The sequence below is a fragment of the Arachis duranensis genome, chromosome 10 (assembly GCF_000817695.3).
Source record: "Arachis duranensis cultivar V14167 chromosome 10, aradu.V14167.gnm2.J7QH, whole genome shotgun sequence".
In the NCBI taxonomy this organism is placed as follows: domain Eukaryota; kingdom Viridiplantae; phylum Streptophyta; class Magnoliopsida; order Fabales; family Fabaceae; genus Arachis; species Arachis duranensis.
In genome coordinates, this window is record NC_029781.3 from 47,883,729 (window position 1) to 47,890,905 (window position 7,177).

A 7,177-nucleotide genomic window follows, 5' to 3' on the forward strand; every position below is an offset into this window, starting at 1 on the left:
ACTGTTGAAAATACATAAGTGAAAGGTTCAGGCATGGCCGAATGGCCAGCCCCCTGAATGATCAAAAGACCGAATGGTCAAAAGATTAAACTGTCAAAAGATGTCTAATACAATAGTAACTTATCCTATTTATACTAGACTAGCTACTAGGGTTTACATGAGTAAGTAATTGATGTATAAATCAACTTCTGGGGCCCACTTGGTGTATGCTTAGGCTGAGCTTGATCTATCCACGAGCTGAGACTTTTCTTGGAGTTGAACTCCAAGTTATAACATGTTTTGGGCGTTTAACTCCGGATCATGACGTGTTTCTGGCGTTTAACTCCAGACAGCAGCATGTACTTGGCGTTCAATGCCAAGTTACGTCGTCAATTTTTGAATAAAGTATGGACTATTATATATTGCTGGAAAGCTCTGGATGTATACTTTCCAACGCCGTTGAGAGCGCGCCATTTGGAGTTCTATAGCTCCAGAAAATCCATTTCGAGTGCAGGTAGGTCAGATTCCAACAATATCAGCAGTCCTTTTGTCAGCCTTTTTCAGAGTTTTGCTCAAGTCCCTCAATTTCAGCCAGAAATTACCTGAAATCACAGAAAAACACACAAACTCATAGTAAAATCCAAAAATGTGAATTTAACATAAAAAATAATGAAAACATCCCTAAAAGTAGCTTGAACTTACTAAAAACTACCTAAAAACAATGCCAAAAAGCGTATAAATTATCCGCTCATCAGTGACAGACGCAAAAGAATCAATGGATTCTATTCCTACATGATCGAGAACCAATAGATGATTAGCCATGCTGTGACAGGGCATTTGGACCATTTTCACTGAGAGGATGGGAAGTATCTATTGACAACGGTGACACCCTACATACAGCTTGCCATGGAAGGAACCTTACGTGTGTGAAGAGGAGTACAAGAGAAAAGCTGAAATAAAGAGACAAAGCATCTCCAAAACTCCAACATATTCTCCATTATTGCACAATAAGTATTTATTTTATGCCCTTTTACTTTTTACAATTAAAACGAAAGAACCCTATTGGCATCCTGACTAAGATCAACAAGATAACCATAGCTTGCTTCAAGCCAACAATCTCCGTGGGATTCGACCCTTACTCACGTAAGGTATTACTTGGACGACCTAGTGCACTTGCTGGTTAGTTGCGCGGATTGCAAAAGTGTGATTGCAATTTCGTGCACAAAGTTTTTGGCGCTGTTGCCGGGGATTGTTTGAGTTTGAACAACTAAAGGTTTATTTTGTTGCTTAGATTAGGAATAGAGCATTGTTGCTATAGACTCATTAAATCTGAGTCCTTTATTTTCTTTTCAAAAATTTTCAAAATTATTATTTTTCTTTATCAATTTTCAATTTTTTTCGTGAGTTTAGTGTTTTGTTCTAAGTTTAGTGTCAATTGCATATTTTATATTTTCCTTTTAATTTTTTGAATTTGTGTTCTTCATTCTTCCTTGATCTTCAAGTTGTTCTTGTTTATTTTTCTTGTTTGATCTTTAGTTTTTCTTATTGTGTGTCTTTTCTTGTTTTTCTTGTGCTTTTCCAAAGCATTAATCTTCCAAAAAAAATATACCTCTTCAAAACAAGTGTTGCATTTATAACTCAATTGGCTAGAGCATTGGTTTATGTTCTTGGTAATTGGGTATCTTCTTTTTAAAATCTTTTTCAAAAAAAATTTTCTTTGATTGAATCTTGTGCCAAACTTTAAGTTTGGTGTGTTTATTGTTAATCTTTTTATAATTTTCGAAAATTTTATTGAAGTTTTCTAAAAATTTTAAGTTTGGTGTTCTTTCTTTTGTTCTTGTTGTTCTTGTGAATCTTCAAAGTGTTTTTGAGTCTTCTTTGTGTTTTGATCTTAAAATTTTAAGTTTGGTGTTCCTTGGTGTTTTCCCTCCAAAATTTTCGAAAACAAGGAGCATTAGATCTAAAAATTTTAAGTCTTGTGCCTTTTGTGTGTTTTTCTCTTTCATCATAAAATTTAAAATTAAAAAAAAATTTATCTTTTCTAACTATTTTTAAGCTACTTTTTCAAAATTTTTTTTATAAAAATTCAGATTTCAATTTCAAAATTTTTCAATTCTTATCCTTTTAAGATTTAAAATATATATATATTTTATCTTTTTCGAAAATATCCTAACCACTTTCTTTCTCCTCATTTTTTTCGAAAATCTTCATAAAATATTTTCTAATTTTTATTATCTTTAATTTTTAATTTTCTTTATTTATTTTATTTTATTTTATTTTTATTTCGGTTTTTATTTTATTTTATTTTATTCTTTTGAAAATCAATTTTTTTTATAATAAATTAAATAAAATAAATCCAAGTCATCTCCCTTTCTCCATCATGGACCTAAGTGGAAATGAACAGTCCAGAAGGACTCTGGGGTCATATGCTAACCCTACTACTGCTTCATATGGGAGTAGTATATGTATACACTCCAATGAAGTTAGTAATTTTGAGTTGAATCCTCAGCTCATTATCATGGTGCAGCAAAGTTGTCAGTATTCCGGTCTTCCACAGGAAGAACCTACAGAGTTTCTAGCACAGTTTTTACAAATCGCTGACACAGTACATGATAAGGAAGTAGATCAGGATGTCTACAGATTGTTACTGTTTCTATTTGTTGTAAAAGACCAAGCTAAGAGGTGGTTAAATAACCAACCTAAAGACAGTATAAAGACATGAAAATAGCTGTCAGAAAAATTTCTAAATCACTATTTTCCTCCAAAATGGATGACACAGCTAAGGCTGAGCATCCAAGGCTTCAAACAAGGAGATAATGAATCTCTTTATGATGCTTGTGAGAGATACAGAGAGATGCTAAGAAAATGCCCCTCTGAAATGTTTTCAGAGTGGGTGTAGTTAGACATCTTCTACTATGGGCTTACAGAAAGAGCTCAGATTTCTCTAGACCACTCAGCTGGTGGATCTATACACATGAGAAAGATAATAGAAGAAGCTCAAGAGCTCATTGATACAGTTACCAGAAATCAGCATCTGTACCTAAGTAGTGAATCTTCCATGAAAGAAGAGGCTAAAACAGTAACTGTTGAACTCAGTCCTGCAGATCAAGCTACTGAATTCAATCATCAATTAGACTTTCTAACAAAATAGTTAGCCGAATTCAAGGAGATATTACAAGAAACAAGAATGGCTAATATGAATATGGAAGTACAGTTGAAGCAAACAGAACAGCAACTATCAAAACAAATAACAGAAGAGTGCCAAGCAGTTCAATTAAGAAGTGGGAAAACATTAAATACCTCACTTCAAGATAGCAGGAAGCCAAGAAATGAGCAACCCACCCAAAATCAATCTGAGGATAGTAAGAGCCCAGAAAGAAATAATTTTGGCGCTCAAACACCAGAAAATGGGTGGGAAGCTGGCGTTGAACACCCAACCCATGCTCAGTCTTGGCGTTCAATGCCAGAAACAAGCAAGGAGTTGGCGTTGAACGCCCAAAGGAAGCACAGTTCTGGCATTCAAACGCCATAAACAAGTAAGGAGTTGGCATCTAACGCCACTCCAGCTTACACCCCTGGCATTCAAATGCCAGTGGGGGATCAGACACATACAAGTGCTAATAATAACCCTTCTAAAAAGGCGTCCTAACCCACATCTATAGGCAATAAACCTGCAGCAACTAAGGTTGAGGAATACAAAGCCAAAATGCCTTATCCTCAGAAACTCCGCCAAGCAGAACAGGATAAGCAATTTGCCCGCTTTGTAGACTATCTCAGGACTCTTGAAATAAAGATTCCATTTGCAGAGGAACTTGAGCAAATACCCTCTTATGCTAAGTTCATGAAAGAGATCTTAAGTCATAAGAAGGATTGGAGGGAAACTGAAAAAGTTTACCTCACTGAAGAATGCAGTGCAGTCATTCTGAAAAGCTTACCTGAGAAGCTTAAAGATCCTGGAAGCTTTATGATACCATGCACATTAGAGGGTACTTGTACCAAGCAAGCTCTATGTGATATTGGGGCAAGTATCAACCTAATACCTGCATCTACTATCAAAAAGCTTGGGTTGACTGAAGAAGTCAAACCAACCCGGATATGTCTCCAACTTGCTGATGGCTCCATTAAATACCCATCAGGCGTGATTGAAGACATGATTTCCAAGGTTGGGCCATTTACCTTTCCTACTGACTTTGTGGTGCTGGAAATGGAGGAGCACAAGAGTGCAACTCTCATTCTAGGAAGACCTTTCCTAGCAACCGGCCGAACCCTTATTGACGTCCAAAAAGGGGAAGTAAGCCTGAGAGTCAATGAGGATGAGTTCGAGTTGAATGTTGTCAAAGCTATGCAGCATCCAGACACCCCAAATGATTGCATGAGCATTGATATTATTGACTCTCTGGTAAAAGAGGTCAATATGACTGAGAGTCTCGAATTAGAGCTAGAGGACATTTTTAAAGATGTTCAGCCTGATTTGGAGGAATCAGAGAGAATAATAGAACCTCTAAAAATATCTTAGGAAGAGGAGAAACCTCCTAAACCCGAGCTCAAACCATTACCACCATCCCTGAAATATGCAATTCTGGGAGAAGGTGATACCTTCCCTGTGATCATAAGCTCTACCTTAGAGCCACAGGAAGAGGAAGCACTAATTCAAGTGCTAAGGATACACAAGATAGCTCTTGGGTGGTCCATTAGTGATCTTAAGGGCATTAGCCCAGCCAGATGCATGCACAAGATCCTATTGGAAGGTGATGCCAAGCCAGTGGTTCAACCACAAAAGCGGCTGAATCCAGCCATGAAGGAGGTGGTGCAGAAGGAGGTCACTAAATTACTAGAGGCTGGGATTATTTATCCTATTTCTAATAGCCCCTGGGTAAGCCCTGTCCAAGTCGTCCCTAAGAAGGGTGGCATGACAGTGGTCCATAATGAAAAAAATGAACTAGTTCCCACAAGGATAGTTACAGGGTGGCATATGTGTATTGATTATAGAAGGCTCAATACAGCTACCAGAAAGGATCATTTTCCTTTACCATTCATAGACCAAATGCTAGAAAGATTAGCAGGTCATAAATACTACTGCTTCCTGGATGAATATTCAGGTTATAATCAAATTGCAGTAGATCCCCAGGATCAAGAGAAAATAACATTCACATGTCCATCTGGAGTATTTGCAAACAGAAGGATGTCATTTGGTCTGTGCAATGCACCTACAACCTTTCAAAGGTGCATGCTCTCAATTTTCTCTAATATGGTGGAAAAATTTCTGGAAGTCTTCATGGATGACTTTTCAGTATTTGGAGACTCATTCAGCTCCTGTCTTGACCATCTAGCACTTGTTCTAAAGAGGTGCCAAGAGACTAACCTGGTTTTAAACTAGGAGAAATGTCACTTTATGGTGACTGAAGGAATTGTCCTTGGGCACAAAATTTTGAACAAGGGAATAGAGGTGAATCAAGCTAAGGTAGAGGTAATTGAAAAATTACCACCACCTGCCAATGTTAAGGCAATCAGAAGCTTTCTGGGGCATGCATGATTTTATAGGAGGTTTATAAACGATTTCTCAAAAATCGCCAAACCTCTAAGTAATCTGCTAACTGCTGACACGCCATTTATCTTTGATAAGGAGTGTCTGCAGGCATTTGAGACTCTGAAAGCTAAATTGGTTACAGCACCAATCATCTCTGCACCAAACTAGATATTACCATTTGAACTAATGTGTGATGCCAGTGACCATGCCATTGGTGCAGTGTTGGGACAAAGGCATGACAAGCTTTTGCACATTATTTACTATGCCAGTCGTGTTTTAAATGACACACAAAAGAACTACACAACCACAGAAAAAGAGCTACTTGCAGTGGTTTACGCCATTGACAAGTTCAGATCCTATTTAGTGGATCAAAAGTGATTGTGTACACTGACCATGCTGCTCTTAAATATCTACTCACAAAGCAGGATTCAAAACCAAGACTCATAAGATGGGTGTTGCTTCTGCAAGAGTTTGATATAGAAATAAGAAATAGAAAAGGGACAGAGAATCAAGTAGCAGATTGATGAGCGGATAATTTATACGCTTTTTAGCATTGTTTTTAGTATGTTTTAGTTAGTTTTTATTATATTTTTATTAGTTTTTAGTTAAAATTCACTTTTCTGGACTTTACTATGAGTTTGTGTGTTTTTTATTATTTATTATGCAAAAAACAAATTTCTGGACTTTGCTATGAGTTTGTGTATTTTTCTGTGATTTTAAGTATTTTCTGGCTGAAATTGAGGGACCTGAGCAAAAATCTGATTCAGAGGCTGAAAAGGACTGCAGATGCTGTTGGATTCTGACCTCCCTACACTCAAAGTGGATTTTCTGGAGCTACAGAAGCCCAATTGGTGCGCTCTCAATTGCGTTAGAAAGTATACTTCCTGGGCTTTCCAGCAATGTATAATAGATTATACTTTGCCCGATATTTGATGGCCCAAACAGGCGTTCCAAGTCAGCTCAAGAATTCTGGCGTAAAACGCCGGAACTGGCACAAGAATGGGAGTTAAACGCCCAAACAGTATTAATGCAATTACTATTGTTCTTCTATTCAATTCAGCTTATTCTTGTTCTAAGATATTCATTCGCACCCAAGAACATGATGAATGTGATGATTATGTGACGCTCATCATCTTTCTCACTTTTGAACGCGTGCCTGACAACCACTTCCGTTCTACAAGCAAACAAGGCTTGAATGTTTATCTCTTGGATTCCTTAATCAGAATCTTCGTGGTATAAGCTAGAATTGATGGCGGCATTCAAGAGAATCCGGAAGGTCTAAACATTGTCTGTGGTATTCTGAGTAGGATTCAAGGATTGAATGACTGTGACGAGCTTCAAACTCTTGAAGGCTGGGCGTTAGTGACAGACGCAAAAGAATCACTGGATTCTATTCCAACCTGATTGAGAACCGACAGATGATTAGCCGTGCTGTGACAGAGCGCGTTGAACATTTTCACTGAGAGGACGCGACTGTAGCCATTGACAACGGTGATGCCCAACATACAGCTTGCCATGGAAAGGAGTAAGAAGGATTGGATGAAGACAGTAGGAAAGCAGAGAGACGAAAGGGACAGAGCATCTCCATAAGCTTATCTGAAATTCTCACCAATGAATTACATAAGTATCTCTATCTTTATTTTATGCTTTATTCATAAATCATCTATAACA